The sequence below is a fragment of the Lissotriton helveticus genome, chromosome 3_1 (assembly GCF_964261635.1).
Source record: "Lissotriton helveticus chromosome 3_1, aLisHel1.1, whole genome shotgun sequence".
NCBI classification, from domain to species: domain Eukaryota; kingdom Metazoa; phylum Chordata; class Amphibia; order Caudata; family Salamandridae; genus Lissotriton; species Lissotriton helveticus.
The window spans coordinates 938,201,624-938,214,106 of NC_136061.1; the positions used below are offsets into that span (position 1 = coordinate 938,201,624).

A 12,483-nucleotide genomic window follows, 5' to 3' on the forward strand; every position below is an offset into this window, starting at 1 on the left:
GTCAGTTTAAAATTAGGGGTAGGATAGAAGTAGGACAGGTGCAAAGGGAATATTTGGGAATCTATATAGGGAGGGGCTTTGCAGATATGGTCCACAGCGGAAGGGTCCCTGAAGTTTATTGTGACAACATCTCCTGCCACTGTTTTAGGGCCCCTTCCAATCCAATCTATTCTTCTCACCGCCAATATTTCACCCAAGATATTAGGAGGTAAGGGTCTGTTTATGCTCAACCACTGGATACACTTATTGTATAAGTCTGTCTCATATTCACTTTTCCCCTCGCTAAGGACCGGGACACCCACAAGGGCAACCACATACGGTTGTGCTTCCGGGGGCAAATTTATTGACGGCAACTGGCAAGAGACTGCCTTAGACAAAGCAGGCCTCACTAGTGATGGTATACTAGTTGTTCCCGGAATTTCACCCTCCTTAGGATGTGGTCTAGATTTGCCAGTTGGGTCCCCAGCAGACAGGGAGGTATAACCTAGTGTATTAGAGGTTGGACGGGGGGTGGTACAGGGTTTACGGGCTGTCTGCCATCAACTGCCTCTACTCAGAGCAGCCAGGTACCAAACATTCTAAGGTGTCATCAAACATTCTATTAGATGCAGTGGCTAAGCAATGGGGAAATCTAAGTAAGGGAAATGCAAAGCATGAGCAAGATGTAACAGGGTAGTTATTGGAATCCCTAAATTTTTGTTCAACGCTACTGGGATATTAGGCTTAACTACCTCAGGACAAGGGGCCTTTGTGGACGCACCACTAGATGTAGAGGGTGCTAGGTTACCATGGGGATTTGTTAACTTTGTTGTCCCTACCACCCTATTATTTAAGATGGAGGCTATTCTATCCAGTTTCGACACCAGAGGTTTAATGTGGGAAACAATAGTTTGCTCCAGGCTTGCCTGAAGATCAGCCACCATATTGGTGACCCAACATGGTATCCCTGGAGATGGATGCAGAGTATTATCAAACGGGGTCACCAAGTTATGGCTGGCCTGCTTCTTTTTACCCTTATTTCTTGGGAAACTATCTTTTTTCATCCTAGGGCCTGGCTTACCAGCTTTTGCAATTACCACAGGGGGGGGAGAAGTCAGGATAGGAAATGGGTCCTCATCATTTATAGGGGACTCTACTGGAACCTGCACTCTTTCAACATCTACTGGAGTCTCAGCTGTCATCTGTGTGCAAGGCAACTCAGCATAAGTAGATGTAAGATAAGAGTCCAAGACCATAGGGTCAATTGCAATAACTGAACAATCCCCACCGTGGTCTTGGAAGCATAATGTGGGTGTAAGGGATAGTCTCCTTTCAGTATTTTCAATTGCATTAGCCACAGCCCCTATAGTTTGTTGTAACATTTTATCAATAACCGTCAATGTTGGTAAGGGCTGTGGCAATGCTGCCTGAAGTCTAGTATTTGGGCGAGATACTGGTGGTTTTAATTTCTTGCCCTGATTGATCATTTTTGCTAAAAAATAATTAGCAGCAATGTACCAGAAAGTAATAAATGGAGAAAGAGTCCCGCACAAATCAAATGTGGCACCCTCAGTCCTGTGCGAATCCTATAAGTCAAGTAATAATGGCTAGGAGGATATATGTCCAAGTAGCAGTACCTTTGTAAAGAACGCCTGTTCCTTGTATGTTTGGACGTCACGTGTAAGGGGGGGTGGCCCGTCCCGCCCCCTGTAGTCCCCGGACGGCCACAGACGGCCCGCCCTTTGTCCGGGCTTCGTCCGGCTCGTCCCGCGGGTGCGGGAGGCGTTCCTTGCTTTTCAAGCGCCTCCGGGCGCAGTGTCACTGGCGTCAGGTGTGCGCCGCCGGGGCACCTGGGAAATGTGGTCCAGCTGTTCCCCTCACGGCGTTTGCGGGACATACTCCGGTGCGGCCGTTCCCCTCCCGGCAAGGACAGAGTGGAAATGCCAGGTAAGTTCAACAGCGTCCCCCAAGAGCGCTCGGCGCTCCTTGCTTTTCAAGTGCCTCCGGGCGTGGTGTCACTGGCGTCAGGTGTGCGCCGCCGGGGCACCTGGGAAATGTGGTCCAGCCGTTCCCCTCACGGCGTTTGCGGGACACACTCCGGTGCGGCCGTTCCCCTCACGGCAAGGACAGAGTGGAAATGCCAGGTAAGTTCAACAGCGTCCCCCAAGAGCGCTCGGCGCTCCTTGCTTTTCAAGCGACTTTGGGCGCGTTGTCACTGGCGTCAGGTGTGCGCCGCCAGGGCACCTGGGAAATGTGGTCTAGCCGTTCCCCTCACGGCGTTTGCGGGACACACTCCGGTGCGGCCTTTCCCCTCATGGCAAGGACAGAGTGGAAATGCCAGGTAAGTTCAACAGCCTCCCCCAAGAGCGCTCGGCGCTCCTTGCTTTTCAAGCGCCTCCGGGCGCGGTGTCACTGGCGTAAGGTGTGCACCGCCGGGGCACCTGGGAAATGTGGTCCAGCCGTTCCCCTCACGGCGTTTGTGGGACACACTCCGGTGCGGCCGTTCCCCTCACGGCAAGGACAGAGTGGAAATGCCAGGTAAGTTCAACAGCGCCCCAAGAGCGCTCGGCGCTCCTTGCTTTTCAAGCGCCTCCGGGGGCGGTGTCACTGGCGTCAGGTGTGCGCCGCCGGGGCACCTGGGAAATGTGGTCCAGCCGTTCCCCTCATGGTGTTTGCGGGACACACTCCGGTGCGGCCGTTCCCCTCACGGCAAGGACAGAGTGGAAATGCCAGGTAAGTTCAACAGCGTCCCCCAAGAGCGCTCGGCGCTCCTTGCTTTTCAAGCGCCTCCGGGCGCGGTGTCACTGGCGTCAGGTGTGCGCCACCAGGGCACCTGGGAAATGCGGTCCAGCCGTTCCCCTCACGGCGTTTGCGGGACACACTCTGGTGCGTCCGTTCCCCTCACGGCAAGGACAGAGTGGAAATGCCAGGTAAGTTCAACAGCGTCCCCCAAGAGCGCTCGGCGCTCCTTGCTTTTCAAGTGCCTCCGGGCGTGGTGTCACTGGCGTCAGGTGTGCGCCGCCGGGGCACCTGGGAAATGTGGTCCAGCCGTTCCCCTCACGGCGTTTGCGGGACACACTCCGGTGCGGCCGTTCCCCTCACGGCAAGGACAGAGTGGAAATGCCAGGTAAGTTCAACAGCGTCCCCCAAGAGCGCTCGGCGCTCCTTGCTTTTCAAGCGACTTTGGGCGCGTTGTCACTGGCGTCAGGTGTGCGCCGCCAGGGCACCTGGGAAATGTGGTCTAGCCGTTCCCCTCACGGCGTTTGCGGGACACACTCCGGTGCGGCCTTTCCCCTCATGGCAAGGACAGAGTGGAAATGCCAGGTAAGTTCAACAGCCTCCCCCAAGAGCGCTCGGCGCTCCTTGCTTTTCAAGCGCCCCCGGGCGCGGTGTCACTGGCGTAAGGTGTGCACCGCCGGGGCACCTGGGAAATGTGGTCCAGCCGTTCCCCTCACGGCGTTTGTGGGACACACTCCGGTGCGGCCGTTCCCCTCACGGCAAGGACAGAGTGGAAATGCCAGGTAAGTTCAACAGCGCCCCAAGAGCGCTCGGCGCTCCTTGCTTTTCAAGCGCCTCCGGGGGCGGTGTCACTGGCGTCAGGTGTGCGCCGCCGGGGCACCTGGGAAATGTGGTCCAGCCGTTCCCCTCATGGTGTTTGCGGGACACACTCCGGTGCGGCCGTTCCCCTCACGGCAAGGACAGAGTGGAAATGCCAGGTAAGTTCAACAGCGTCCCCCAAGAGCGCTCGGCGCTCCTTGCTTTTCAAGCGCCTCCGGGCGCGGTGTCACTGGCGTCAGGTGTGCGCCACCAGGGCACCTGGGAAATGCGGTCCAGCCGTTCCCCTCACGGCGTTTGCGGGACACACTCTGGTGCGTCCGTTCCCCTCACGGCAAGGACAGAGTGGAAATGCCAGGTAAGTTCAACAGCGGTGTTAAAATTTAGTTACAGGCAAGGACAGTGTCTTAAAAGAGGCATGCGCACAAACTGCAGTGATATTGATATTATAAGGCCCACTAGGGCGGAGATACCTAACAAGCTGATTGTGGAAAATTGTAAGAATGAATATGCCCACATGGGTGTAAATACAATACAGTGAAACTGCTGTAATTGTAGCAAAGCAACGAAGCGAAGCTTGTGTTAGATAAAGAGATCAAAGTTTACATTGTGTATTGCTTACATGCATTAAGGCAGAGTAAGGCACTGGTGACGCCATTTAAGAAATGTCGGCATTTGAAATGCATGTAACTTCACACAACCGCATTTAATTAGGTTACACACCAGTTGTATGTCAGATCTTAATTTGGTTTGACTAAGATTTAAAAGCACGAGGCAATATTTAATCGCACAGAAATGGTGTTCATTGTGTGAAGTCTTTTCTTGCGTTTCATGATTATTTTCATGTCAGTGGAATTCTATGTCAGGACGGAGGCGAGGATTATGCAGTCCTTTCTTCTCTTTATTAAAATAGCAAATTTAAAGTGGACCAATAAGAAAACTTTATAGAAACTTCAACTCCCATGAGCACATGGGCCACAGTGTCCATAACAACTGCCATCCAATCACGGGGCTGTCCACTGTATAACCGGTCCTGACGTCCCTTCCTCTCCCTCTTTCTTCTCTGCTCGTCAGATAAGTCATTTCATTTTTCTTCTGACGTATTGTGCTGTATTATAATCTAGTTTATCCTGTGCAGTATTCTGCTTCTGTGGTTTTGCCATTTTGTGCTACTTGTATATCGCTGTGTGTCAGCGCTTTAGCGGCAGCATGACGAGCGACAGGCGCTGCTTGCGCCGTCTCTACCGCTGAATCGCGGAGCGTGTGGAGCGCGCTTCAGCGCTTCCCTGGCTCTGTGGGGCGCCCGCCTCTGGTGAACGGCTGCGCTCGCGGTCTTTCGCTTGATTGCAGGCGCGCTGAGGCTAGAGTGCTCTCCGCCTCACCAACCCTTGCCAGACACCGGCTTCGGTGATTTTGACGCGCGCTTCGGCGCAGCGCCATCTAGTGGCCATTCAGTGGTACCGCACCTGCTTTGACAGGTTTTCCAAGCAAAATACATCCTGAGCACCGGCGAGGGGGCTACCTCAACAAAATTAAGAGGTGTTTAGTGCTCACACCCTCCACTATGCAATCTAGTGACCAGCTAAATACCTCCACTCAGGAGGCGGAGGAGATTTGTGTCTCCCAACCCTTACCACCTGCGGTTGGTCGCGCGCTTTCTCAGGCGCTGGACTCTGTCTTGGCGCCGCTGAGGGAAAGAGTGGACGCACTCGCCCAGAGCATCCCCGGGGTGTTTGGGGGCTCAGCGCCTGTCGACCGTGGCCCCAAAGGAGGGCAGGGTGGGGGCAAAGTCTCAGGTAAACGTCACGCGGGGCACCTGGAGGAGTTTGATCGTCTCAGAGACTCTTTCCGCAAGAATGCGCAGACGTTAAAGAATATACCCTGCCGGGAAGGATTTTACCCCGGAGAGGATGGCGACGAGGTCGCCCCAGACACGGACCAGGAGGATGGTTTCCCCGTGGAGGGAGAGGGTGTTTCTGATGACGACGCCTCCTCGGGGGATGAGGATGATTACTCGGGTCGACCTTGGCGCCCGGCGTCTCATTCCTCAGAATCCCAGGAGGGTGACGATAAATACTCGGACATGTTTGATCCAACTAGGATTTACCATCCTAGATCATCGGAGTGGATCCCTGATCCTAAGGTGGCGAAATATGTTGCGAGCAAAGTTCGCCAACCCCTTGAGAGGGAAGTTAGAACCCGCATGCGGGGAGAGTGCCCTCGGCCGAAATTAGAAGGCAGGGTGGCGGTCACCCCGGATATTGACGAAAAGCTCTGCGTGTTTTTTGCCAAATTCATGCGAGACCCCAAGAAGGGTATAGACCGCTCCTCGCGCAACCGCCAGGATAAGCTCCTGGACGCAGTGGGACCTGTAACTCAAATCATCCAGCTGGCCGAGAGGGCTAAGGAGTCGGGGACTGCGATGTCCACGGAGATCGTGGCAGGTTGGGCCCAGCGAGCCCTATGCTTTTTGGGCAACGCGAATTGCGCACTGGTGGCGGAGCGGAGGAGATCTCTCCTCATTAAAATTGACCCTAAGCTAGGTGACCTGGCCACCTCAGAAGCGGGACCCATTGCACAGGGCAAACTATTTAGCGAACCATTTATCAAAGAATTGAACAAGTTCGTCACTACTTTTTCTGCCTTAGATAGGGCACAAACGTCGATCAAAAAGATTTTTCCCGGACGGGTTTTTGGAGGGGCCGGAAGAGGTAGGGGTCGCTCCTCCGGCCACCAATCTCAACAAGGCCCCAACAGAAAAATCAGCAGCGTCGTAACAATGGATGGAACGACGGCCGGCAGGGAAATTTCTACCCCAGTAGAGGCGCCGGCAAAGGGCGCAGCAGAGGCTACCGTGGTGGAGCCAATGCACCCGGAGGTCCATCCGGTGAGTGTTACCCTTTTTTCCCCATCCGTTTTGGGGGGGAGGTTACAGGACCACTTTCACAACTGGTGCAAGATCACTTCGGATCCTTGGGTTCTACAAACGGTGCGAGGTTTCCAGATAGAATTCTACGGAACTCCCCGTCAGAGGGTTCGCCCTCGCCCCCTCGTCTTCTCTTCGGAAGACAGGGTCCTGATCGACAACGAGGTAGCAGATCTCCTCAGGAAGGGGGCGATCCGCATGTCACAGTTACACCCTGCGGGCTTCTTAAGCAACATCTTCCTAGTCCAAAAGAGGGACATAGGTTTTCGCCCGGTAATAAACTTGCGGGAATTCAACGAGTGGCTGGTGTACCGCCACTTCAAGATGGAGGGGATCCATCTGCTTCGCGATCTTCTCCTCCAAGGGGACTGGATGGTGCGTCTGGACTTGAAGGACGCCTACCTAACGGTTCCGATCTTCCCTCCACACCGGAGATTCCTCCAGTTTCTTTGGAACGACACGATCTTCGAGTTTCAAGCTCTGCCCTTCGGCCTATCGTCGGCCCCATGGTGCTTTACGAAACTCCTTCGACCGGTGGTGGAGACCCTTCGCGAGAGGGGCGTTCGATTGATCATCTATCTCGACGATATATTGATTCTGAACCAATTGCCAGAGCGTCTCCAACTAGACTTGAACATGACTATTGCATTACTCCAGGACTTGGGCTTTGTGATAAACGTCCAGAAGTCCGAACTCCGACCGTCGACTCAGATTACGTTTCTGGGATTCCAGATAGACTCGGTATCGGCCTCCCTCAGCCTTCCCTCTCAGAAAGTAACCAAAATCCGCAAAGAGCTTTCCCATGTCCTCCGGAAGGACAGAATTTCTCTACGCCAGTTGGCTCGAATCGTGGGTCTTCTCTCCTCCTCGATCCAAGCGATCTTCCCGGGCCCTCTTCACTACAGGGCCCTGCAGCGATTGAAGGCGCTGCATCTCAGGAAGGGGCTCACGTACTCCGAACTCATCTCCCTCACGGAGGAAACGAGAACGGAGTTGCGGTGGTGGATAGAGCACATGAGTGCGTGGAACGGGAGAGCGATTTTCGGTTCCAGCCCGGATCTAGTCATCGGATGCCAGCAGATCGGGCTGGGGTGCTCGCTGTGGCGACATCACGATGGGAGGTCGATGGTCGGAGGAGGAGCTTTACCTCCACATCAATTGTCTGGAACTCCTGGCGGGTTCCTTCGCGGTGAAATCCCTTACACAGAACCAGGTATCGTGCTGCATTCTGCTACGCATGGACAATGTGTCAGCAGTACAGTATATCAATCGCCTGGGCGGCCCACGATCTCGGGCCTTGGCGAACCTGGCGAAGGATTTTTGGCATTACTGTCTGGAGAAACAGATCTCGGTGACGGCAGAGTATTTACCGGGCAGGCAGAACTCCATTGCGGACTGGCAATCCAGGTACTTCCAGGATTTCAGCGACTGGAGCAATCGGTCTTCCTGGCTTTGATGGTCAGGTGGGGTCCATGTTCGATGGACCTGTTTGCATCCCGGCTCAATCGACAACTCCCGAGATTCGTGAGTTGGAGACCGGACCCGGAAGCGTCGGCAGTCGACGCGTTCTTGCAGGATTGGGCTTAGGAACAAACGTATGCGTTTCCCCCCTTTCTCATGATTCCACGAGTGGCAGCTCAGGTTCGCCGTCAACAAGCTTCCATGATCCTGGTGACGCCCTTCTGGAGGGCTCAGGCACGGTTCCCCTCTCTGTTGGAACTGTCATGGGATTGTCCCATTCTACTGCCCTTGTTCCCTTCGTTGCTCTCGGGCCCTCAGGGGGAGCCTCATCCTCTGGTGACCCAGGGGGCCTTGCGACTCATGGCATGGAGGATTTCAGGGGACACTGGCAGGACGGACGCCTTTCGGCAGACGCTGAGGACCTCATCCGTAGAGCCTGGGCTCCTGGAACGGTCAAGAGGTACCGCTCGGCTTGGCAGCGGTGGCGTCGTTGGTGTTTGGGAAGACACACCGATCCCGTGGGGGCGGATGTTAGCCACATCTTGAATTTTCTAGCTGAATTAGCCCAATCAGGACTGGCCTATCGGTCTATCAATTCTTTCAGATCAGCCATTTCGGCTGGGCATGCCCATATCGATGGGAGACCGGCAGGAGAGCATCCTTGGGTTTGTAAGTTGATGAAGGGTGCTAGACTGTCTAAACCCCCGGAGCCCAGATATGACTCCCTCTGGGATGTCAATATCGTTCTCCGTTTCCTCTGTTCTTGGAGGGACAATCAATATCTCTCCAGAAAGGAGTTATCTGCCAAGTTGGCAATCTTGCTCTGTTTGGTCTCGTGCAAGCGTGTCTCAGATGTCAGAGCCTTGGACATTACTGCACGGGCGTTCACCCCGGAAGGAGTCACCTTTACGGTGGCTAGGAGAACCAAGACCAATATCAGGTCGGTATCTTACCCTATTTTTCCAGATCAACCCAAACTCTGTGTGGTACGGTGCCTCAAGGCGTATGAGGACTTGACGTCAGAATACCGTCTCCCGGGAGAACGTCAACTCCTCATTGCTTTGCAAAAGCCGTTCAAGGCGGTTTCCTCTCCAACCATCGCCAGGTGGGTCCGTTGGATCATGACCGAGGCAGGGGTGGACGTGACCAGATTCGGGGCTCACTCCATGAGAGGAGCAATGGCTTCTAAGGCTATTCAGGTTGGCGGCCGCTTAGAGGATATTATGGCCGCAGCGAACTGGTCTTCCGAGTCCATATTCAAGAAATTTTACTTCAAACCCATCTATGGTGCAGCGGAATTGGTGGTGGACAGGCTTTAAACCTGCATAATCCTCGCCTCCGTCCTGACATAGAATGAAAAATTTCCTAGCTATCGTAACGGAAAGTTTCAATTCTATTAAGGACAAGGAGGCGAGGATTATCACTCCCGAGACTTGATGGTCTCACCCACCCGGAGTCTCCGTAATCTCAGTAAGTAACCTTTCGAATGGGTTTGACGATGTTAATGCAACTGTATTTATTTCAAATTGATTGTGAGGCTATTGGAGTTCATTATCAGGATTGTTGGCATATGTGAATATTCTAAGCTTGTTTATGACACATTTTCAAATGTTACCTGGTTATGCAGCTCTGTATATCGCATTCTCTACTTCCGTATACGGAAAGGAATCAGGATAACGGTTTGTCTTATATTGGTTTAGGAAAAGACCAGAAGGAATGATGTACGCCCTGGAAATCTTTCCTCGCAGAGCAGAAGAGGAAGAGGAAGGGACGTCAGGACCGGTTATACAGTGGACAGCCCCGTGATTGGATGGCAGTTGTTATGGACACTGTGGCCCATGTGCTCATGGGAGTTGAAGTTTCTATAAAGTTTTCTTATTGGTCCACTTTAAATTTGCTATTTTAATAAAGAGAAGAAAGGACTGCATAATCCTCGCCTCCTTGTCCTTATAGAATTGAAACTTTCCGTTACGATAGCTAGGAAATTTTTCATTAAGCTAAAAGTCACCGATCGTTATTTTTTAACAACCGCCTGGAATATCCATGTTTATGAGTTTGCCCATCAATTTTTTGTATAATGTAATATGCAGACACAATTATGTTGGTAGAGGAGTGAGGTAACTTTTCGTTTTCAGTTACGTCTGTTTTCACTGTCTATAAGGTAACAAAGTCACATGTTTATTTAAATGGAAATACAATGGTACCACAGTACTCGTGATCAAGGGATTTTCATCCCGAAACGCGTCGAGTTGTTCCATTCTGGCGGAATAAATTACTGCTTGGAAAGCCCTATGTTGTCCGCAGCAGCTGTTGTTAAGAGGTGACAGCGTGTGTCGGTGTTCAGAGGCTCGCCCCCTCGCTGCAGACCGCCGTTGTGAGAGGTAGGGGGGAAAAGGCGACCACAGTGCTAGCACTGAATTGCAGGTTGGATATTGAATAAACCCCTACCTGCTGAGCAGTTTATCGTGGCACAGAAACTAATTTGAAGAGCGGGACTTGAAATTGATTCCGGTTTACAGGAGCTCTTTGCAAAGAAAGAGTTAGTGCTGCTTGAGAAGTCAATTAAACTCAGCAAACGGCTGGCGAGACTGTGGATGTAAGCGAACACGGTCCCTCTGCAACAAGCAGTGACGCTGTTATCACGTATATGTAAAACAGCCAAAGCATGGCAATGACCAGGAATGACAAACGTTCGGAAGCGGCAGCCAGAATGTTTGATAACTGCACAGTTAATGATACAACAGAAAGGAGTACTACATCAAGTAGTGAGACCACTATGCCGAATAAAAGACACTTATGGGACTAACTATGGAGGGCACTCAAAATGGAGCAAAACAAATGGTGGGAACCGACAACCCTCCAAAAATATATTGATGTTGGTAGAATACCGAGAGGGTTGGTTATCTTTATAACGCCAACATTCAACGACCCGGACTCAGAATTGGTGAATGACTGGGCCAGCAATAACCATCAGTGCTCAACGAATATGCTGAAAATGTTGGTAAAGCATGCCCAAAAGGACTGTGAATGGCTAACCGGTACTATTGAAGATATTACACAACAATTAAAAACAATATGCGGACAAGAGGAATTTGAGAAAGAAGTGGACAAAAAGTTTAGACAAGATTGAAGAAATAAACAATGAAAATTCCAACAAGACTTGGTTGATTACCAAAAAGGCAAGATTCTGACCTTTGCAAAAGAACGACCAACTACGAAGTGGGTCAACTGCGACAACTTTCAAAGTGAATAACACTCCGACAGCAGCTGGTAATTTGGAGGATCAGTCCAGCACGGAAATTCAAACAGACGGGAGTGTAACCAGCAGAAGTGACTTTTCAAATATCGTCGATCAGGACGGAGTAAAAACAGCATTTTAACAGAGTTCAGCCTAGATGCCAAGGAAAGACAGTCAGGCAACAAACAAGCTTGATTTCACAGTTGTGGAAGAGGAAATAGAGGTGGTAGAAAAGTAAGTATATCAACTCTAGGAGAGCTTGGAAGCCCAGTGGGAAGCCGTACAAGGGGCCAAACCAAGACGAAGTGATGGATAGAAAAACTGTCATTGACTTGTCTGAAAGAACACTCACTGACGCAGAGGTAGAACTTTTATCTTTGGGTCTCACATTTTGCCCATCAAGTAATTTTAATGACATGCAGAGTTGTATAGATTTGTTTTATTTTACACGGAAATTACAAATAAAAAAATGGTTTGCAACCAAAGCTATAAGTAATGTAGTCACGCACAAGGAACAGCCTAGCAGTGTGAGAATTGCTGATGTTGAATTACTCCACACTATGAATATGTTAGCAGATGAAAGAGATGTAGAAAATTACCCTAACATCACCCTGATGAATGTAAACGTTCCCCTTGATTTAAGCACCAAAAGTGATTTTAAACCCAAGTCCATCTATGTCCCCCTAATCAAAAATTAAGCCATTGATGTCTTCGAGAAAGGTGTTATCCAGGAATTGTTTAAACTCTCCAATAGTAAGAAATGTTGTGGGTGGAATAATGTCACGAAAGTGCAGAAAGAGGCTATCGAGAATTTGAAAAATGACAATACAATAGTCATTAAAAATCAGACAAGGGAGGCAACGTAGTGGTACTATCCAAACAAAGGTACATCGCGGAAGGGATGAGACAACTCTCAGATAAAGACAACTACAACAGAAGTAATAGAATGGAATACAAACACTCTATTAAGACTTTTCAAATTCAGTTAGCAGAATGGAGGGAAAAGGGGTTATTGGAACAGGGGGAGTATAACTTCTTACTGTGTAAATTCCCCAAACTTCTGGCATTATACTTACTGCCTAAAATTCACAAAAATCAGCAGAATCCCCCTCGGAGACCAATTGTTTCTTCCAAGGGAAGCTGCTTAGAGAACACCTCCAGGTGAGTGGATTTTTTCTTGCAATCCCTGGTATATAAACTCCCATCCTATGTTAAGGATACAGAAGAGTTTTTGAGAGTTTTGGAAAACTTACAATGGAAAAGCGATTATTCATTGTTATCTCTCGATGTCATGAGTTTATACACCTGCATTCCCCACGACTTG

General features: G+C 50.9%; 1 long non-coding RNA gene across 2 annotated transcripts in view; it reads left to right on the plus strand.

The window, feature by feature from the left end:
- The window catches only part of LOC144824803 (uncharacterized), a 42,074-nt gene extending 32,242 nt beyond the window's left edge, over window positions 1-9,832 (plus strand). For both annotated transcript variants that reach the window (XR_013609124.1, XR_013609123.1), the window contains one exon: window positions 9,622-9,832. This is a non-coding gene — a long non-coding RNA (uncharacterized LOC144824803). The remainder of the gene's footprint in view (window positions 1-9,621) is intronic.
- The last annotated feature ends 2,651 nt before the right edge of the window (window positions 9,833-12,483 follow it).